At 38.0% G+C, this 23,691-nt stretch overlaps 1 protein-coding gene and 1 long non-coding RNA gene across 3 annotated transcripts in view; one reads left to right on the top strand and one right to left on the bottom strand.

The window, feature by feature from the left end:
* foxp4 (forkhead box P4) overlaps positions 1-23,691 on the top strand; it is a 142,152-nt gene that overhangs the window by 13,081 nt on the left and 105,380 nt on the right. The window lies entirely within an intron of this gene.
* LOC137021105 (uncharacterized) lies at positions 1,175-22,258 on the bottom strand. Its single transcript, XR_010895274.1, has 3 exons — positions 22,131-22,258; positions 21,945-22,045; positions 1,175-1,394 (listed from the first exon to the last, which is right to left on the bottom strand). It is a non-coding gene; the product is annotated as an uncharacterized lncRNA (long non-coding RNA).

The raw sequence follows: 23,691 nt of genomic DNA, 5'->3' as shown, positions 1-23,691 counted from the left end.
GTGACAGGATGTAAATGAAATGAAAAGGAGAGAACATGGCAGAGGAGGTCTCTCCGTCTCCCTTCACTCTCTTTTATCTGTCTTTCACTCACTTCCTTTCTCTCTGTTTAGCTTGCTGTCTGGTCATCTGTTTTCCCTGCTCTTTTGGGGTATAAGCAGACTCTCTGATAAAAGGATATTTGGTCATGGGCTTGGTACACAAGCCAGTGTTATTTTCTCAGCCGTTGCGTCAATAAGAAACCCTGCTTCTCCAGGAGTATCCAGGCAGCTCGCAAACATTCCACCAGCTTTTCCAGGCTTTGTCCGGCAGGCGGGTATAAATTATAGCTTTGCTTTTGTTGAGCATTAGTTTTCTTAAAGTGACCACACACTGAGGACTCCTTCCTCTTTGGTACCAGATGATTTTTTTTTTTTTTATGTCTGACCAGGGCTCATCAGTAAGGATTTTTTTTTTTAAACTGGCCCATATTTACTTGCCCTACCAAACTTTTCACTTGGCCCCACTACAAAAGATGTTGTTTTTGTTTTTAATATATATATATATAAACAGTATAGTTTTAGATTAGCTACTACTACAAATTTTATTTCATTAAAACATTTTTTCTCTCCATTTTCTTATATTGAGGATGTTTGACTTAAACATTGCTAATTATAAATACTTTTTGTGATTTTCAAGTTTGGGTAGTGTGCAAGATTTTTATATATTTTTTCTGCACGAAAAGTTATACAGCTGTAACGTAAATCTATTCATTGGTTTGCTGGATAACAATTGCATATAATACAATGATTGACATTTGTTTGATTTGTACTTTTTTGGCACATTTTTGTTGATGCTTCCAAAACGTTTTTTTGCTAATTTAGCCAGCTAGTATTGGCTAGTGTTTAAGGTTTCAAAGGATAGAAAATGGATGTACAAGATTAACAAAAGTAATATTTTGAGTTTTGTCAACTGGCCCAGAACTCCCTCACACTGGCCCCGGGCCAGCAGGGCCGTCTTTATTGTTAAGCATTCTGACTGATGCAAGTGGCACCAAGGTCGTAGTAGATAAACAGTAGGAAGGCCTGGAGTCATCATGTGAAGTGCTCATTTATTTGAATTTGCACTGGATCCCATTAAAATGTTGAGAAATGAAGGTAAACAGTGTGGCCTGTAAGTGTATTCACAGAAGTCTAATTGAGGGCTTGAGTCTGTGTACTGTTAAAATGGGGGGCCCCCTCAGGATGCCGGGGCCAAGCTCGATTTACTTACGAACACTGTGAGCAAAGCAGCCCCAAAATTTCAGAGTCTGCATGTCGTCTGCATCCTCAGTGGCGCACGGGATCGGGTTTCAGGCGGAGTTGTTTTTGGATACAGTAGAACTGTGAAGTTGGCCCGCCCGTCAGGAAGGGTGGAGCTGTAGGTGAAAAAGAGGGCAATTTTGATTGACAGCTTTAAAGTGGGTGGGATTAAAGTGTTAGTTTTGAGGGTTTACTGTGTGCATATGCACAAATTATATTAATATTGCGACTAAATTGCCCCACCCACCGCTTTTAATTGCATAACTGTATTCCAGATTCACTCAACCTTTATATGATTCCTGGAAGGGGACCAGGGTTTGATTTTTGCATTATGCTTTAGAAGTGGAGGTGAAATCCGAACCCTTCCTTGTTTTAACAAGGCTCATTGGCTGCTGGTTCAGCAACGGACTTCGTAGAGCTCAGTCTGTTTTTCGCCCAACTTTCTCACTTTATGACCAGCCGCCCTGTTGATGTGTTTAAACGCGTTGCTCTCTATTACTTCTGACAGGCATGAGGAGTTAATTAATGCCGCTGGCGGTGTAAGATCTCCTCGGCTGGGCCGGGACTATTTCTCAGATACCATCCGCTGTGTTGACTACACACTGAAAACAATGACAGGGCACTGTAAACTACAGCTCCCATGAGCGGGTGGCTTAAATGACTCAATATTGCCAGGATTACACACTGTTTTAATGTTTATATGATCGGAAGCTACTTTAAAAAAAATTCTAATAGCTCACAAGTAATGGAAGTTGGGTCTTTTTTTCTCCAGGTGGGGCTCATCCCTATCAGGGCTCTGAAACAGAAGGCTACTGGCAAATTACTCTCGCATAGGGGATCAAACCGGTTGTCCCAGACACTGAGATCACACACAATGGAGGAACAGGAGGGGAAGAGAAAGGGGGGACGACAAATATGCAGCTGCCTCAGCTAGCCCAAATAGCATTGTTATTGGACTTAGAGCATCAGAAAAGAGGGGAAAAACAATAGTGAAAAGAAAGGGTTATGTTTGTCAAGTCCACAAAACCACAGCAGCTGTAGCGGCAGAAATCCTTTCATGCCGAGCCGTCATGTCAGTCAAACGCAAACTTAAACGCACTGTACTAACAGGCCCTAGAACCAACTTGATTTTGCTTTTACCGTCCACCTTGTAAGACATGTCCTCTCCCGTCCAGAACGCGCTAGCCATCACACTAACCTCGACAGAGAGAAATGAGATAGGGGGTCAGGAAGTCTGCTAGTCTTTTGCAGAAATAAAGGGCGTCGTAAATGGGGTCTGACTCGAGGTTGGCAAGAGCAATACGATTCATGTAAATGACATCCAGGGCTACAGAGAGAAAGAGCGAGGGAGGGATTTCATGTACTGTAGTTTCTTTGAATGGCTAGCTGTGTTTAATAGAAATGCAAAAAAGTACGTCTTGCTTAAAGATTTCTTCACACATGAGAGAAGTAAAGGCAAGCGTGCGAGATGTTCTGAATTAATGCACTTGTCCGGATTATATGGTTTTTTGAAAACTTGCCGCACTCTGTAATTCACACGCTCTCCGTACGAGGCTCGATCATGCACTGACTCACATCATACACACGCTTGTTTTTATGTAATGCTCTGATTTATTCACCTTTGGGTTGCCCTTTCTCGTTGATGGGTTTACAACCACAACGAATGCCTGAAGCACAAAGAAAATGAATATTCATTAGCACCTGAACATAAGCATTAAGTGGCCACATTTGTATTGATTATTATGTGTAATTCATGTGCCTTACTCAGTCAAGTTAAGGACCGCACCACTCTCGTTTCGGGACGGTTAAGCGAACAAGGCCCTCTGAATTGAGCCGTATCACATGCGGCGGAGCTTTTAATATAGCGTCTGCCGCTCCGAGGTTCCGCAGGAGTGTCAGGTGAGGGGAAGAGGTGGGAATGATACAACGTTTCCCCCCCTCTCGCTCAGCCTGAGATTTGGTGTAGATTTAGTACCGTGCATTAACCCCGGCACGGTTTATGGAGTCGCCTCACATGTCCGAGAACGTTTCATGAGAGGAATATTAATCTTGGGCGCCGTCGTACAAAGCCCTGCCAAGCCAAACTTTCTCTCTCCCTCCCTCTCTCTTTTTCTCTCACGACGGAACTGAAATTGCCTACCCGAGGTAAATAAATTACTTTCATCGATTGGTGTAGTTAGAAACTGACTTTATCACAGTTTCACTTGACAAGAGTCGGATCCTGGCCTGATAAAGCGCTTCAGTATTAGGGCTTGTAAAATCAGTGCTCTGTTTCTCGATGGCTATCGCACTATATTAAAATGGAGGAAAATGCAAAAGCGATGGCCTCTGCTATCTTAGGTGTCCAACTACACACAGTCTGAGATATGCAAATAGTGTCTGGGTTTCGCTGGCTGCTGTGTTGAATATTTTTAGGGGAAGGATTGACAGGGCTGTGAATCTCGCTGTGAACCTGTGACATTATAATGTACGTGTTATGCTTGGCATGTTAAATAGTGCGGTGACACTGTTAATCATTTATGATTGACAACTCGACAACTTTAGGAAGCTTTGAATTTGAATTTTGGGAACAAAATGGTATTCACTGTTTTTATCATTTTCTATTAGGGCTGCACAATGTGTCGCACGATACGAAAAATAACATTGAAATAGCGCTTAAATGCAAGTCTTATTGTTTGTCAATGAAGTATGGCTCCAAATGCTAATCCATCTGAAAGCACTGCGAGTTTGAGTTGCTTATAATGTACATTTGAAAAATCAACACGGGTCAAGCATCTTTCCAGAGTCATGAGAAGCATTTATTAACATCTTGTCCAACAAAAGACAACAGTTAATTTGTTTTTACTCCAAACTCACTTCATAATGACAGTTGAGCGTCCTTCTGTGAGATGATGTGGCTTCTTACACAGAATAATGCAGTCGTTTGTTTATTAGTCATGTTTAATCAATCAAAGTGTTTCAATCTTCTGTTTATTCAGCTGCAGCGGTGGTATGATGCACATAGGGATTTCCTGGAATGACACATATCTACTTCTGCGGCAGGGCATATTTGGCGTAAAATTTGTGATAAATCACAATGTATCATGCAGCCCTACTTTCTGTTGCTCGTATACTTAGTTGGAGACTATTCTGACCACATTTAATGGTGCAAAAGCAAATGCATTTAAAATGTCACTGTTAATTTTTTTTTTTTTTGTAAAATGAACAAGACAACTGGCACTGCACTCTTGTTTTGCCCATATGATGTGCAATGAACAATATCTGATTTTTAGTAACATTATTTGACAAATTTTCAATTTAAATCATGTTTTTTTCTGTTTCTCCCCCCTAAAAATGCTATGCCATTTTAGGCGGCCATAGATTTTTACCGTGGTTTTAAAGCACAAAGTAACCACAAAACACCCTAGCAAACCCCATAACACTTTGAACATCTTATCAACACCATATCAACCACACAAACACCCTTGTATTTGTGGTGGCAAGTTTTGCAAGGGCAAATGATACTCATGCATTTTTGCAGAAAATGTAAAAATGTACATGTATAGTTTGGCTCAAACCCAAAGAGGTTAAAAGTGCACCCCAAGGCAGTTTGAACAAGTGCATGACATAAAGCAGATGAACAGTGCAGTCCATTACACATACTGTTTTAATAGAGACAGGGCTGATGTTACTGTACCGCCAAGTGTTCAAAAAAGAGAAGGGAAAACACTATGAAGAAAAGACCCACCTATGACTAAATAAATGGTGCAATCTCTTTCCACACATAATTCATTTCCTCTTTTGTCTGTCTTCCCCTGTAAAAAATGAAAACCTTTCTTTCGTTCTCGTATTTAGCTAGGCTAAGTTTCATTTACAATTTGTAATAAACGTCTTATCAAATGGTAGGGGGTATTGCGTCAGCACTGCTAACCTCAGTTTTGAGGTTAAATTCAAAGCCATCTCTGATGTGCATAGTTTACAGAACAATAAACCCAGTACACACACTCTACACTCTTTTTTTTTTTTTTCAGTTTTCCCTTTTTCTTTTGTTTTTTTTTGTTTTTTTCTTTGTCCTTGCGCAAGACCTGACAGGAAAACTGTGACAGAGGCCTGAGCACACTATCTATTAATTAGCTCCCCTTTGAGGAGTCTTTCTCCACACACACACTCGCTGTACAACCACAGCTGTCGGCTTCTTTCTCTAATGTCCAACATCTCTTTCTGTGGCTCCTTAACGACTGCAGAAATATGAATGTTGTTGGAGTAAATTGCAGGTACATTCGGAACAGGGGCGAAACAAGGCCTGTTTTTTTTATTTACACTTATTTGGCCCGGTCCAGGCGTTGATGTGCTGTCAAACAAACAAACGGCGTTTCATTATATAAGAGATGCAGAAGATTCAGGAATTAATTAGAAAAGCAGCATCTGAACTCCCAGGGATTTTCAGTTTGTTCATCAGTTATTTTAACAGTTAATTGCTATGTGGGAGGGTGTTAATTGGAATTCCTTTAGATGATGTGAACTTTGCTTTCCCTTTCTTCCTTTTAAAGAAAAGCGTAATATTTAATTGGCTTCTGCCTATTGAGAGAGCGAGAGAAGTTTGCAGAATATGAAATATGTCTGCAAAAAAGGCATTGAGCACAGACAACATTTAGGATCGTCTTGTTGCAAGCACGGAGCAGCTTGTAAATAATTTGTAATTGAAAATAATGATTAGCTTAATGTCTAGGTTTTCTGTATCACAGCTGACATGATCCGATATCCTGCAGGAATACGCTCGGCTCTGTGCTGAATGATCGTAAGGCGGCTTGTAGATGAAACAAGGTCAGTGGAGACCTCACCAAGCATGAAGCTGGCGTATCCACCACACAGAAGTCCCTCAAGACATTTCTGATGTGAAATGTAGCGTTCCGCTGCGTGTCTTTCCCTTCTCTGTTGTGCAGACATGTGCAGCGGCCAGCTGCAGGCATTCCAGTGCAGCGGTCGCAGGATCTTCATAAGTGTTCCAACTTGTTGGCAAAGCTTAAAAATCACACTGTTCCTGGAAGACTGTCTGAAGACGCAGTAAACGAGAAGAATGAGACGTGAGAATTTGATACTCTCTGATGGTTGATACGTAATGTGTACTTGCACACTAGCACTATATGGGATGTTGAGTGATTTGAACATCTCTTTTCTCTGATTGGCTTTCAACGCAGTGATTCCCCAAAGGGTACTTAAGCAGGTTCCATAGGGTAGATACAGATTTAGATTTTGCTTTGATAAAAAAGCTATGCATAATCTGTACAGGTGTCTTCTACACACATTTATGAAACTTGCCCATTACACAACTGATTAATTAAGAGTAATCATGATTTGTTCTTTTTATTTATATATATATATATTAGTTATTTGTTCATTAATATTATTAATATTAATTTTATATATATATATATATATATATATATATATATATATATATATGTATATATATGTATATATATATATATGTATATATATGTATATACATGTGTGTATATATATATATATATATATATGGCCAAATTCATGTTTTTTTTCCCAAGTCATAATACTGTATATAATTTAGCATAATTAATATTTATGCAAAATTTGATACAGTTTTGACTTAAAAGAAATTGAAAAAAAAACCCAAAATAAATATATTAAATTAACTAATGTAATGTTTTTCAGTTCTTTTAACTCCTATAATACTGTATATAATTTAGCATTATCATTAATATTAATGTTAAATTGTATATAGTTTTGACATTAAACTGAAAAAACATGAAAATAAATATATTAAAATAATGAATCATGACTAATGTCATTATTTATATAGCTGATTAAATAATACTTAATACAGTACTCCAGTATAATATTGACTTAATTTATGTAATGATTTCTTTTAGTTCCTTTTATTTTATTTTAATATGTATGTATTTATTTTATGCTATTTTTATTTGACTAATAATATTAATGATAATTCTAAATGATGTCCAGCGAAATATGATTTAAAAAGGAAAAACATCTGATTTGTTCATGATTGGCTTAAAACTTACTAGTGGAGCCATGGTGGTACATAAGACAAAACAAAGTTAGAAAACACTATGTTTGCTGGACTGATGGTTACTTGGACACTGATATGGTAACCAGCTGGTACCAAGTTGTTGTTGTGCGAGTATAAACACAGAATCACTACTGTGTATCTCAGTGAGTGTGTATTATTGTTTGTCTGCCTGTGTGTGCGCGCGTTTGTGTGCACCCTTCTGTGACTGTCTACTGTGAGAAAGTGACATTTTGTAATCCACTTGGATCCCCAGAGGATATTGACTTCTTTTCACTCCCTGCCTAAATGCTGCTTGTTACCTTTCAAAGGAACAGTAGAAAGGAGGAATAGAAAAGAAAAGGTGCAGAACAGTTCCTTGTAGCCGTGTGCCCATCACTGTTCTACAGCCAGCGGCGATAAACTACATCCTTTTGGATCCAGATTCCTGCTCTGCTATTGTATTTACACTCTACATAGACTTCTTGTTTGGTTTCACACTGTTTGGCAGATGAGATATTGTTTCAGTTTGGGTGAGAGTTTGTGAACAGGTCTGGCTCATATATACTCAGCTGTCTGAGTGTGCTGAGCAAAAGCTTTCATTAAAATTCCCACAATGCTGATGGATGTCAATGGGTGGAGGAACAACTTCACACAGCTGATGCTAACTATAGGGCACTGCATTTTTAAGCCCTTCACTTTACGGTTTCATTTTCATTCAGATTTTTTTTCCCTTTAAAAGAACACACACATCGGTGAATGAGCTCAGAGAGGTGAAGCCCGTAAGGTGGAAGTGGAACTGACGCACACCCACACAAACACACACACGCTAACCCTCCTGGCAGGCGCTTCCAGTAACGACTGAGCTTAAAAGGAAGGGTCCTGGCAGGCAGGTATCGGGGCAGCCGAAGGGCAGACTCGCACATAGCTAAAGTGTGGCTGTGAATGGCTGCAAAAGGCTGTTAAATGTTTATAGAGTTGCCAGTCGGCCGTGGACTGAGTTCCTCTTGCATGGCGAGTCACGACCCTTAAGATTAAGTAGTGGAAAAACTACTTTGATTTGTGAGCTGGAGCTTGTGTGAACAGTAAGTTGACCCTCAAACCTAGTGGGCTGCCCTCTTTTAGCAGTTTCTGACCTTTTCCTCATCAAATTGTATGGGTAGATCAGGTAGAAACATGAGCGCTGCACTGCTTCAAGAACTTCCCATTTGGTTTTTTGATCATATACAGTTGCATGGATTCAAACACTGGCATTGCATACACGCTCATTACATATGCATGCCTCACTCTATTATTGATGGCTTGCAAATCTTTAGGGTATTTTTCTTTTGTAAAAACTTATTTTCAGGCTTTTTTAGCCTGTGGTGTTCATGTCAACACTGTAATGTAAAATGCAAAGATACAATAACTGAGATGTTCTTTTAAAGTGCATACAAGATAAAGCTTGTGCTTAATTAGGCTGAATTGATGAATAAAAAACAAAGAGCAACGTTTTGTGATGTATATTATTGTATATAAATATAAATATATATATATAATTTTTTTTTAATGCAGTTTTACACCAGTTATCTGAACATGAATTAGTAACATTAGATTAAAGAAAATAGTTATTACAAAACTATTATTATTGTTATTTATAATGTATAATTATGATTATGATTATTAATAAGTATTATTAATTATAATGATTTTATTTATGTATTTATTTATTTGAAAATTTCTATGGAAAGGGAAAATATATATATATTTTTTTAATAAGTAGATTAGACTTTTTGGGGGGGGGGGTTCACTTCTTTTGAACTCTTGCCTAATTTGTTCGTCTAGTTTAAACTCTAAAGAGATTCTCATGTTCCGTCTAGGGTCTGCCTCTAGTTTGATGATGGTCTTTAACCCTAATGAAATTCCACACATTTTCTACATTCTGATTTGCCCCATTTCTGAACTTTTCCCATGGTTCTGTCTCCTGGCCACACCACCATGTGACTGCCCATCGCAGACTGTAATTCCTTTTATTTCCCTTTCAGCTGCTTTGTTCAAAAGGTAACAATCGGTGTAGATGTTAATCCGTGAAAAGTCAGTCTCTGTAAGGGCCACGAGACGCCTTGAGACAGAGCGTCTCAAAGGCTACCTAAACTTTTGTTCCTCCCTTCCTCCTCTCATGGGAAAGAACTGAACAAGCACAAAGGATTACAAGCCTTATTTGAGAGGTGTAACATTCGGAAACTAAATTTTTTAAATTGATCTTTAAGTATGCACTTTCATGGAATAAATCCATTGGCTTTTTGACAAATCATGAAAACTTTTGCATACATGTCACCAGATCTAGATCTGTGTTACACACGCATACGCTCATACGCATACGGGATCATACATCGACCCATGGTAATGTGGAATGCGTGTTCGCATGGCATGTCATCACGCTAAATGTTACTCAGTTCAAAGGTGAGAAGCTTTGCTCCATATCCCAACCATGTGCAGACTGGCTAGAACACGATCCCCAGCTTCTTCTCCATCTGCCCGGCCGGTTTCATCTTACATGGGTAAATTACACTCAATCACTGTAATTGCATCCTACACAGCATGTGCCTTTGTGTCAAATTTTCGAGCAGACCCTTCTCTGCCCGCCTTGGGGAAGCGGTTGAAATGATGTCAACGTTCTGGGCTATTTTATGTCTGTTTTGATTAAGCTGAACAAAATCCAAGTGTTTTTCCTAGTTGTTTTCTACATTTAAGGGAAGGAAAAACTTAAGAAGTACAGTGGGTGTGCGTTTGTGTGTATTAGAGGTTTAAGAAAGACCATGTGGAGGAGTTGCTGAATATTTATATGGTTTGCTTATGTGTTACGGTAAGTGTTGGTGGTTTGCCTCAGCAGTGTGGACATTTTCAAAATCAATGTGATAAACCCCTCTTGATCTGTTAAGGAAATGTTTAAAGTCAGTCTAGTTTAAAGATGTGACTTGTGCAAGAGATTTAAAAAAAAAAAAAAAAGCAGATTAGGCTTATCACATAGATTTTGGGAGTTTATATATATATATATATGTGACGGGCTTTTCCAAAGGCCTTAATAATAATAAAAAAAGAAAGAAATGACATTCAATGTATGTTAGGTAGTACAACTTGATCTCTTTTATTGAGTCCAAAAGGTTTTAATTATATTTGCTATGTATAAAGTTTTTTTTTTTTTTTTTTTTTAAGATTTTGAAGTCAAAAGGTCATTCAGTTTACCCATCCAAAGGCCAATACAGCCATTTCATTTGTGATTAAAACATATTAAAATGTAATTAATGTATTTTGTATTCTGGCATGATTTTATAACATCATATATCAACATAATTTTAATACCATTTTGCACTATGTGTAGAAGTCATTGCTTTATGAGAAAAACCTTATTCGTCAATGACTATATATAAAATATATATAATATACACATATATATATATATATATATATATATATATGTATATGTATATGTATATGTATATGTATATGTATATATATATATATGTATATGTATATATATATATATATATATATGTATATGTATATGTATATATATATATGTATATATATATGTATATGTATATGTATATGTATATATATATATATATATAATATATGTATATGTATATGTATATATATATGTATGTGTGTGTGTGTGTTCAATTACATTTGGTATGCTTCTTTGAATCTTTCAGGACTCATTGTAAAGGACTGATGCTTTACATCAGTCTCTCTCCTTCTCAGTCCATTTTTCCTGTTATTGCTGGAGCACTGTTACGGCGCCTTATTTTTCGTTGAAAGGCAAGTGGTGTGCGATTGATGAAAAATGAGTGGAGAGAGAGCAAGTTCCAGGAGGAGAGAGGGAGAGACAGAGCCGAGAGTTGTTAGTGTTTAAACAATCCTTTTTTGTGACCTGGTTCCTTATTACTCTTCTGGCACCTGCAGTATTTTTCAGTGTTTTGGAAATGTAAACAGACTCAAAATGCCTCCAGATGTTGCCAGCTGTGCTCACCACCACCGCAATATACTGGGAAATGGAGCTTGGGATGTGTGTGTGCATGTATGTGTGTGGAAGTACTGAAGGACAAAAGCATTGTGGCTTTCCAATATCTGTCTTATCATTTATTTTGTGCTTCTGTATGCTCATTGTATATATTTTGTTTGTAATTTTTTTGCCATTGTGATCAAGACAGAGCAGTGCGTCATCTCTGTGTTTTTCAGGCCTGTGAATAGACACATTGTGTCTTTTTCATTTCAGCACGACCCGTTTTGGCTAAATCCAGTACAGTTGGCGAATTAGAAAGTGCCTTTACAATACATTTAAAATTTGAAAATACAATTAAATGTCATTGCTGAGGAGATAGAAATATGACGGAAAGCTTCCATAAAAGACATTGACCTCGCAAACCTCCCATTACAATGGAGACACCTTACTTCAAAGAGGTGCAGGGTGTTAAGGAAATGTTAATTGGTTGACACCGAGGGGGAATGGTGCTGTAAATCGCCCAACAATTTGATCCAATCACCAGCGATGAGTGGACCCCCGTGACACCGGTCCCAGCTGTACCTGCGAGCGCCGCAAATATCATTTTAATTTTATTTAGCCTAATTATGACTGCGAACAGGTTCAATCTCCATTTCCACGCAAACAGACCCATATAATAATCACTTAACTAGGTTTTAATTGTGTGCTCTTGGTGCTTATTTTGTGTGTAACAGTTTTATAATAAATACAACTGTAATTCATCAGACAAGCATGAAAGGATTATTTTAATTAGTGAGGCAGCTTTGGCCAAAACTGTGTCAGTACTTGAAAACAGGTTAAAGAAAAGTCAGTTTTGCACATAGAATTATACATTTACGCACAAGAGATGTTCAGACCGCCTTGCACTGTCCTCTGAAAGTAATTAGAGCACTAAAAGCACTAAGATTTTACTTCGGTTTAGTCCTCATGATCACATTCGAGTGTGTAGGAGAAAAACATGCACTGCTCTCAGTAGCCGGAATGTGTTTGATCACGATGAAAAGAACAAAGCGAGGAGTTTATCACCTCTCGCTGCTTTGGAAAGACGTGTTCCTATTATAGCAAATAAATAAGGATTTGTCTCTGCTGGAGCATTGATGAGGATTTTAATTCCCAAGAGCCTTTGAACATGTCCCTGCACTAAGAAATATTTAGTCATGCCGGTCCATTTAGCCTTTTAATCTCTGCTGAAGTTCTGGGGGTTGAGTGATGTTTCCAGCTCAACAGGTTTTTGAGATCTACTTTTAGAGGTCTCAGGGAAAAGAATTCCCCTTAATTTTTCCCCCGCTTTTTTTGTAGAATTTGTACACGCACAGACAATAAAAAGGCTTCACAGCTTGAAGGGTGACAGCTTCTGAGCCTGTGCCAGTTTTTAACCATCAAGGCCTTCAGATATTCCACATGGATTCTAGATGTTTGCGTTTTGCGTGCAGCATCTGGCATGGCTTTTTTGTCAATTTTGTCATATATGTAAAAACCACATTAGGGGATAAGTCCTCAGACTGAAGGCAAACCGATTTCAAGCAAGATCCTGTTCTCCTTCCTCAATGCCCTTACAAAAAATATATATTGATATCTTGTTCTAGAGCTTTCCTTAACCAATTAACACTATGTTAAGATAATAGGCTAAGCTGTTAACATGCCAACTGTAGAAAATGCACAGAAAAGGGAAATGTTTGGCCATTTTAGTAATTTACAAGAAATTACCATATTTTTGTGGTCAAGAGTAAATGTTTCACATTCACAATTGTGATTCATTTTTCTATTATTTCTTATTAAAAGTGATCCCAGCCAATTGCCTTGATAATAGATAGGATCTTTGCATGATATCTTGCAATAATGTTTTGTAAAAGTTGGCTAACATGCTAATCTTGAGTCTAAATGTTACGTCACAAAAAAGCAAAACAGCAGTTCACTTTGCAGATATGGCTAGCAGCCACCGGGAGAAATTTCTGCAAAGCGAACTATTCCATTTTTTTTTATTTTTTTCTCTCAGTTTTGGCCTTGTCTTGCTTGCAGAGTGGGTATTAAACCATAATTCTGAACAAAAGGAACTCCAATTTTGTCCCACATGCCAGACACGACTCACAGCCAAACGACTGATTCCGAAACTACCCAATAACACAGTTGCGGCAGCGGGTTTAAAACCAGACGTCTACAAAAACTTTGAATCGTACATCATCCCACTTCTTCAGCACAAGGCCCCGATGCAACGAGTCGTCTTTGAGGTGAAGAGTCAAATGAAAGAGATGCGAGGAAATGACAAAAAAACAAAACAACAACAAAAAAACTTTTAACATGTCTTCAGCTTTGAGAGAGAGAGAAAAAAAAGAATGCATGGTGGAATTTGGGTGATTGAAGAGAGCGAGAAAGAGAGAGAAACAGAGGTGCCTGGGACAAAAGCGGTATTGTATCATTTAAATGACTTCTGAAGTGAAAGCTTTAAAACTTCTCCAGAGGGCTAGGTCCATAAAACAGAGAAACAGGGGTTGGCAGGCCCGCACCTAGACACTTCCAGGAAAAGGAGATGTAAAAATCAATTTGCCGTGAAAAAGGTAAACAATCGGAAATGACAAATATGCAGGTTTTTTCCATTCCTTTATTTTCGAAGGTATTAAAAAAAGCAGAGGAGAACGAGAAGTCAGAGTCAGAAGTCTCCGGTGAAAGATAGCAGATGGCGTCCCCCTCCCCCCACAGGACCCCCACCCTTTTCCCGTCCCAGGCTGTCTTGATAATTCCAAGCTGTGTTTTTTTTTTTTTTTTTGGTTGTTTTTGAACAATCGACTCGTTTAAAGCTATGCATACAGGTTTTGAAAGTTCTACCAGTAGCGTGTGTAATACTTTTTTTTTTGTATTCTACAGTAGAGGCATGATACATGGCAGATAACTGTGATACGCAGGAATGTCAGCAACAGGTGGGTGCCATTGTGGAGGAAACGATTACAATAACTCAAAGAAGCACCACAGATTGTGTTCGAATAAAACAGTCAAGGCTCCAGATGCTCTGGAATGTGTTTTGTTGAAACAATGAAGAGAAATCAATGTGCTTTAATTGTCTTTTAAAAGCATCGACTTTTCCTTTTTTTTTTTTTTTTTCAGACCCCCAGTCCCCCCACCCCCAGCTCCTCTCGTACCTTTTAGCCCGAGTGTCTAGTTTGATGTTGGCTTTGTGCTGGCACTCACCTCCTCCTGACTAAGGGCGTTAGCTCTGCCTGGCTGCCCCTGGGCTCGGGCTCGGGGGCTCTGAACCAGACTAGCAGCCTTTCTGAGTCAGTCATGCGAGCTCTCCAATTAAAGCCAAAGGAATGAATATGCCTCTTACACGTCCAGTCTATCCGCCGCTATCATTACAGAACCGCTTCTCTAAAGATGGCCTTTCAAGTGCGCTTGGTGTCAGAAGTAAGGAGATTGGAATGAGCCCTTTTAGTATGCACTTCATTAGAGTGTTATTGCCTGAGGTTCGAATTTTTTTTATTTTTTTTTTCTCCCCCATTTAAAAAAAAAAAAAGGCCTCAAACTTCCACTACCCAATGTTTTGGGTCTTTGTTTTGAGACACAAATGAAATGAGGTGTAAATGCATTTGTTTGCGCAGTCCAACGCTGGCTAAACGGCATTGTGAATTCCTTTGTTGCAAGACGTTTCATTTTTTTCTGTGCATGTCATGATTTTTGTCTTAAGAAACATAATCCTCTTTTCATTTTTCCCCTCCGCCTCCCTTGTTGAAAAGAAATAGAACTCTTTAAAAACTCCCTCGGGAAACAAAACAAAAAAAGGGGGGGAGGGGGGAAAAAAACTGGGGGGAAAAAAATAACAAATACATTTTCCAGGTCCTAATTAGCCCGTTTTTCTCCCTCTAGATATTCTTTATTTCTTCTCCTTCACTCTGCCTTTCTCTCCTTCCCGTTCCCTCAGCATTTACTCTCCCTGCGTAATTGAACTTGTCCACGTATCCTTCTCTGGAGAAGGACAAAGAGGCTAGTCTTACAGTATGAGTACAGAACGGGGAAAGCGATATAACGAGATAATGCCATAAAATCCATTTTTCTTTCCCTTAAATCTCGCCATAGTGGCCTGTCAGCACCTGTAAGCGGAGACTTGTAAAACGAAGAGGACGAAACTCGATCGTCAGGGCGATTACGGTAGCGTACCGTCTGCACGCTGTTCATTAGAGTTGATCTCACTCTGCGCTCGCCGCACAAGCTGTTAATATCTGCTTGACTTTTAAATGCCACAACAAGCTGACTCACGATTATAATGGCCAGACTCACAGACTCCGTGTTTTATTTTTCTTATGGTGAGGCAGATAAACAGTTAGCTTGAACTAGGCATTGCGCACACACATCGCAGCATGCAAACCATTAATTCATAATGAGATAATCATGTGGAGGGATACATTCGGTAGCATAATATTTAGACAGACACAACACAAACTTCACAAAGGGAGGCAGCCCAGAGTGTATCTCCCCTTCTCCCCTGTGGTTTCTTTTTTACAATTATTTTTATATACATAATCTTTGTGAGTAAGCCAAAACTAGCACAGATGGGCAAGTTTAGGCCGTATTGCTCATTTAGATTCGTTTATTTGATTTGTCTGTTAGTTGACCTAGTGGTTCTCAACTGGTTTTGCCAGTTGCAAGTAGCGACCCAAAGCTATACCAAAATTGTTTACTCTGCAAAAATTTTGCAAAAAAGTCCATAAAAAGTACAGCTAAACAAAATAACATAATTTATTAGAGGTTCTGACAAAATATTAATTGCTGGACTCTAATTGCAGGAAAAATTAGTGAATTATTGAATGAATTGTTTAAAAAAAATGGTTTTGAATGAATGTAATGACTAATTAATAAATACTTGTTTCATTACTCGATGAATTGGTGTTTTTGAACGAATCTTTGGAATGAATAATCCAATGACAAGTACATTTTTAACCGTCATTTATCGCCACCTAGTGGCGTAAAAAGATGTTATCGATAAAATCGTTATTTGAAGTGCCAAGTTCGTTTCAAAGGTGGTTTGCTCTATTTTGATTGCTATCATGGACATCAGTGTTTATATTCTAACTTTAAACTTTTATCTCAGTACTTCTGTGATAATTTGTAACACATAAATAACTACTGTGTGGTTCAAAACTGCTCTCTCTGGCTCAGCGTGGCAGCACGAACAGAGATTTTGATTGTTTTGTCAAAGTCTTAATAGACAAGGGCGAATCGTTGCCATTAATAAAATATGGCGTGGGTGTTTGAATCGAGATTGCGATCTTTTTACGATTTAATCGTGCAGCTTATATATATATTGGCACACAACATGTCAAAGTTGACATCAGTATAATTTGATTAGCTTGTAAGTGCCAGATGAAATCTGCACCTAAATGTTGTATTTTGATTGGACACACAGTCTTTGATGTCAACAACAACTATAAAAACGGTGAAAGTTTAGAAAACCTTTTATTTTCTAATCCAAGCTCACCAGTTGAGAACCATTGCTTTATACATAACACTCCAAACTCCAGTCTCTTATACATCAGAAACATTATGGCACTTGGTCAAATTTGTCTTATCAAATAAAAATGGCCTGTTTTCCACTTAAGTTGCCAAATCTGAGGGTTTCCTGTGCAGTCTTTCTCCAATTTGTTTTCTCTTTAAATGAACCAAGGCTAAAAGGGATCTCCCTCTCTGTCTCTCTCTCTTTCTCTCTCTCTCTCTCTCTCTCTCTCTCTCTCTCTCTCTCTCCATCTCTCTCTCCCAACTTCTGGCTGGAGGGCTGTATTAAAATTGGCATTTTGAATACCCACAGTGCTCTTTGTGCCGTATTACAGTGATTGGCACAACACGCTTACTCATGTCTGGGAAGACTTTAGCAGTATGCACTTTCACACTGTGTCCAGATGATTTATTTATTTGTGATGGGCATTTGATTATTATATTTTAGGTTATTGAAATTGCATATTTGACTCTTACACTGTAAGAGGTTAAAATGTGTGAGCTTTTTCTACCTGATCTGACAAATGAAAATGATTTGAATGCTTTAACCTAATGTAGTCAGGTTGATTGAGTCATATTAAATCTTTTTAATTTAGCAGTTAGCACATATTTTAGGTTACCTGACAATGTAGTGTATGGCATAATTGTTATATTGTAGCTAGCAATGAATTTATTAAAGTTAATGAAATAATTATAGAGTTGTATTTGTCAGATGTTACAAGAATCATCCATCCATCCATCAATTTTACATTACAAATATATGTGCTGAATTTTTAGAGTATAAAGTCTCATGATGGTTTTGTTCCAAACACAGCTTAGTGAACTTTAAACTAGGCTAGGAACAACTTTAAACAACCTAGACAGAACTTTAAAACATGCATTCAAATACTTTAACCTTGAAATCTCCCCTCGCAAATGTGGCAGTACTCTTTTTTCATCTTTTAAATGTTTGAGTGTTTGATAGTTTGAGGTCTATAGCAGAAACCACTCGGGAATTAATGTCATTCATATGCCCTGCGGAAATTACTTTTGAAATGCATATAATCTAAAACATGCAAATGAGGCTGACTTTATGCACCCTGTTTAATATGAATTATCATTTTCTGAATACCTATTATTACTGCGTACATTTCTCCAATTATATTGTTCTTTTTTTGTCACTTCTGCGCTCTCGCACACACGCATGCTCACCCCTAAAAGTGTGACACGCGAGGGAGAGAGGGAGAGACAGACAGAGACACAGAGAGAGAGAGCCCTGGTGTAGCGTGTATATTTCTTCTGGAATTTTCTTCCAGTATTTTAATGACGTGTAATAAGGCTGATAATGACACAAAGGCAGCTACTCTTGTTCCGTAGAGAGGAACGGAAAATGAACAAGGTGAAAAGGCGACGTGTCACGTACTGATTTTAAAATCATCCTCGCTGAAATTGAATTGGGACAAGAGCTGCTGTTTTCATAGCGGAAAAAACACTTCACGCTGGATATAAAGACAAGTTAGTGAGAGCAAGCATAATTCATGAATATTGAATAAATGCAGTGAAAAATTTATGTAATATTAAAGCGAACTCTGCATGTTTAGTTTCTTCCCTGATTCTACACGGGTTCTGACACCTCATAACAATGACTACAGTTAAGCAATTAATGTTCTTGTCTATGAAACGGGTGTGTATGTGCCCTCTTTTTTTTTTGGTTGGGGGGGCTGAGACATTAATTGAAGGCATCCATTTTCAAACGAATTACCTCTCTAATTTATTTATATTACATTATGAATTATTCAATTGATATTATTATGATTCAAATTAGTAATGCTTTTCTACTGTTCGTTCTAGTGATATCAATTTGCATTCAAGTCACTTTAACAAAGATTTTCCTTTCTGTGCTAAATAATAAAACAGACGTTTTTTAATGCAATCAGCACTGCTGAAGATGGAATTAATATTTTAGCTTTTACTCTTGGTGAGAACTTTATTAGGCAGTGCAACTACTGGAGAATATAATATGGAAATTACTGGCAGTTGAACGCTCTCGGTTACTAGTTATAAACAGCGGTGGTTTTCTCCCAGAAATCAAGGAACCAAGAAAAAGAAAAAAAAAATGTGTGTGTTTGAATGTCTTTAGTCATGGAGCCATTTTCAAGATGGTGTAGAGTTATTGCTTATGAGACGCCTTGGACCAAGTTCAAAAGTACTAAAATTCAATTAATTTGAAAAATGGACATGCTATCATTTTTCCACATGCCTCCTTCTAAAGTGTTGTTTTTTATTATGGAGTTATAAAATTTTATTTGATTATACCCACTCTGATCCAATCAATTAATTAACTCAGAAATCCAGAGTGCCAGTCATGAAAGCAGATGTATAAAATTATATCATGTCCACTTTGAACTTAAGACATCACTTTGCCCCACCGCCTCGATTAAAGTCTTAAGTTAGTTGCATTTCCTCCTCTTCGGGCCAGTTTAATCAGTCTTTTTCATCTTTTTTTTTTTTTTTTTTGTCTGAAAAAAAAGTAAAAGTTTAATTCTAACCTTTAAATAGTTTTTAATATTTGTGAAAATAAAGACCAACAGACCATGTTCTGTTTTTGCTATAACTCTTAATTAATAAACAGCTTCCTTGCTTTGAGTCGGCATGGACCAAAAAATATGAACTGGTTTCACTCCAGATGTTCCTGTTCCCACTGTCTTTTTAAAAAAAATCTAGATCAGCTAACTCTCAAACTCTGTCTTCCCTCTCACTGTAATCTCAGCTGCTTTTCATTCAAACTTTATCTTGCATATGAAGGTCATGTTCATAAAGCAGATTTTGCATCCGGGTGCATTTAAGCATTTGTTGGATTGCTTGCTCTTCAAAGCCATAAAGTTCCACCTCTGTTCCACCATGTTAAATACAATTTGGGTATTAGAGCCTCAGGCGGTCTTGAGACTGCCCTTGCCCCATCATTAGCCTCTTAAACCATTACAGGACATGAGAAATGGCTTTATTCATCTTGATGATCACAGGATAATAACCACTGCCTATTAACACGACCCACAAGCCCCTGTCAACCTCCACCTATAAAGAGCCACACACTTAATACATGATCCTTATAGATATGTATCAATCCATCTATCTATCTATCATTCATTCTTTCTATCTGTCGTTCATTCTTTCTATCTATCGTTCATTCTATCGTTAGGTTCACATTTAAGTCAGCGGCTCCAAACATTTTAGCCTTATCCCGACCACCCTATTAATATAAGGCTGAAATACCGCCTTCATCGACACTAAACCAGAGTCAATGTTATGGGTTAAAAAGACTAAATGCTCAATTTACATTTTAATATAAATCCAACATTTGAAGGAAAACAAATGTTTTCAAAAATAAAAAAAATGGCAACAGAGGAGCACTTATTGGCTCATATTAGCCATTTCCACAACCAATATAGTTTTTTCACCCATGTTTTGCTTTTGAATTTATATTTAGACATTATAAAAACCACTGTTTAAAAATATATATATTTTTTTATCAAAGCTTAGCACTTTTTTGTACTAAAGTATGATGTAGAACTCATGAAATCTCATGAAAAACAACAACTTTTCAACAAGAGCTCCCTTTATAATCACTGAAGCTGTCAGTCAATTCAGCGCAAGCTCACTGATTTCAGTACACTTGCAACACTAACCATTTTAATAAATGAATCTATCTAAACTGCACAATAAATCTCTAATTTACAATGTATTACACTTTGTTTGTTATAATGGGTTAGGGTTTGTGAGCATGTAAGACTTAAACTAGCACTAAACTGAAACTCATTCAGCGTTTTGAGGCATTTTAAACACCTCTGATTGTCCATTACTTTTAGCAGACATGCCCGTGATTGACTATAATATGCTCAACTCTGAAAAATCACGTTGTAAATAGACACATTTGTAGCGATTATTGCATCAGGCTGGGATGATGCTGAGGCCATTGATTGCGTTCCTGTGATGCCTATTCCCAGCAAAATCTAAATCTTTTCGCGTACCCTCTGGAACCTGTTCATATAGCCCTGGATGGGAATCACTGGTTTAAGTGGATGAGTATGTGTGCGTTCAATGGCTGACAAATGGGCCGTTTGTGAAAGCCCTGCACCTATTCCAAATATTTGCCATGATCTGTGTGCATCTGATGGTGAGGAGACCTCGTATAGAAATATCCAGTCTCTTAAACATCAAGGGCAGAATGGAAAATCACTTACTTTTAGCCAAAAAGAAAAAGGCAGAGGGTGGTGGTAGTAGTGTCAGGGGGAGTAAATGTTTGCCCCGGTCACACAGGCACACAGAAGCGATCTCATCGGTCGGGAATGCTGGTTGTGTTTACCGAATGCAACGAAACCCACCTGATTAAAGCTAATCTTTATGGGCTCGACAAACAGGACTTTGCCTCCTTCTGCATCAGGTGCGCGTCACAGCAGGAACACATCAGATCGCCATATGGTACATTTAGATATCATATGAATCCAATTGCCTCCCCCACAGACTTTTTTTTTTTTTTTTTCCTGATTGTCTCCTCTGTTTTATTTGGCCTCGTTTTCTTACCCCCGTGAGAATATTTCTTACTTTTTTACTTTCATATCGGCATGTCCTTGATAATTGAATTGTCCTTTAAGTGCCTCTGATTTTGAGACAGTTGGCGGGTAAGCAATTCCTTAATTGTCATCTGCCATAGTTTTTAGATTTGAAGGGAAAAAGGAAAACCTCAGCTGAAAAAAAAATTAGTTTGAAATTAGGACACCAACTCTGAAAACCCATTGAAAATTATCACAAGATCAAAGTTGTGTCATTAGCCTCGTGAACGCAGATCATTCTGTTCATTCCATTTTCTTTATCCATGCTCCCATTTTTTTCTGTGCCCTTTGTCTCAGCCTGTGCCGTAGGGAAATGAATTGGTTATTTTTGGACATTGGTGGTCCTAAGCTTCAGTAATAAGAGCTAAGGGTTTCGGTTGTGACAGTAAAAGCAGTCTATTCCCCAATAAACCAGCAACCATTCCAAATGTTTACCTTCACTGCTCTTTAAATCAGCATGGTGGGAATGACCATGCACACAAATGTTTCTTTTAGATGTTAATTCGTCTTTGAGGCCAAGAAATGAGCAGATAAAGTCTATCTATCACACCTGTACAAGCTGGAACTGTTCCATGTGATCACAAGAGGAGGCTGTTGAGTTCGACTGGATCTGTAGCTCGTATGCTGTACAAAACCATCTTTCCTCGAGATCTGAGAATGAGGGCAAAACACACAAAAAGTGTATAATCTTTACAGGGAAATTATGAGTTTGCAAAGACTTTATGTATTTGATTACCTGGTATTTAAAAGATATCTTTTATCCTAGGAGATGTACAGTACACTAATTGTAGGGATCCGCTTGGAGCAATTGAGGCAGCTGAGGTGGATGCATTTTGTATTGATCCAGGTAACAAGGTTTATCAGTCGGGAGCTTTAGTATAAGGATAAAACAATCAGTATTATTAAAATCACCAACATTCATGTGTATTTCCCTTTGGATAGGTGAATAGACAGTCATAGTGCTTTTAATTAGAAGTAACACGATTCCTTTAAAGTCGATATGAACTTTATTAATATATTAGAGTTACCAACCCTCATATTTTCGTCCAGCATTCTCTTATGACAATTTGTTATGTTACATTTTGACAAATTGGTGACAAATTTCTGTGAATTCATATCTCATTTGTATGTTTTTTTTGTTTTTTTTTGTTTTTTGTACAACTCACTGAGGATTTTGTTTAGAGGTTGAGTTTTTTTTTTTTTTTTTCAGTAATTTTGTTGTGGGTTTTTTTTCTTTTTCTTTTTTGTCTTTTTAATTTTTTTTCTAAACAATACTATTTTTATTTCAGTTTCAGGTTTTTTTTTTTTTTTTTTTTTATCTGTTTCCAGTCAGTCGTTTTAGTACTTCAACTTAAACATTTCTAATTTATTTCACTTTTTTTCCATCTAATATTTATTTTATTTAACTTAACTTACAACTAATAATTTTAGTTTTAATTTTAGTTATCAATAATAACCCTAGTTAGGAAAAAAAGGAAAAATGTGAGTAAAAAATACAAATACATAAGTTTCAGTCATTGTTTTCTCATTAAATATCCTGTTTCACTCCAAAATGTCACATTACATCAGTAAAATGGGCTGCGGACGACATTTAATGTTAAAATTAAAGGCCTGGGGTGTGTGAGTGTGTAAGTGGGTGGCAACGTGAAGGGATTCTGTCATAATGCCAAGTGGAGCAGTGTGCCACTTCCACGGAGAGAAACCGCTCTAGAGTGGAGTGGAGAACGGCTTCGCTCATAAAAAGGGAACGCATAAGTGCTCAGCTAAGCAGTCTTCAAACGAGGGTCTCTTCTTTACTGTCAGGATATTCCAGTGCGCCGTACCCCCCGGGAGGAGCGAGTAGTTGATCCCTTTGAAGTGGCCGGTGCTGGGCCAAGGTTAAAACTGCTAAGAGACACCCAGCAATTCAGACTTTCCTTTATTATTCTATCAAGAACACTTATTTGTTTCAGCCCCTTTCTTGCGGTGACTTACTTTAGGTACCTTGCTCATTACATCTCTCTCACTCTCACGCTCTTTCTCAGCTCTGGGTCTTCCTGCTATCCGTCTTCACGGCAGACAGTGACAGACTTCCCTTGGGCCCGGCCTTTTAGTTGATGTAGTCATACCTGCCCCCCCCCCCAACCCACCCCCCTCCCTCTCACCACCACCACCACCGACCATACATCTAGGGAAGACAAATCTGGAGGAAGAGCCGCAAGCTGTGTGTTCTAACCGCTGGGACACACACACACACCTGCCCTCTGCCCCGTGGGCTAGCAGTTGGAGTTGCTAACACAAATACACCCTATCCTTCC

The sequence above is a fragment of the Chanodichthys erythropterus genome, chromosome 6, assembly GCF_024489055.1.
Source record: "Chanodichthys erythropterus isolate Z2021 chromosome 6, ASM2448905v1, whole genome shotgun sequence".
Taxonomy (NCBI): Eukaryota; Metazoa; Chordata; class Actinopteri; order Cypriniformes; family Xenocyprididae; genus Chanodichthys; species Chanodichthys erythropterus.
The sequence above is the reverse complement of the archived record's forward strand: the minus strand, read 5'-3'. Positions and strand labels throughout refer to the sequence as shown.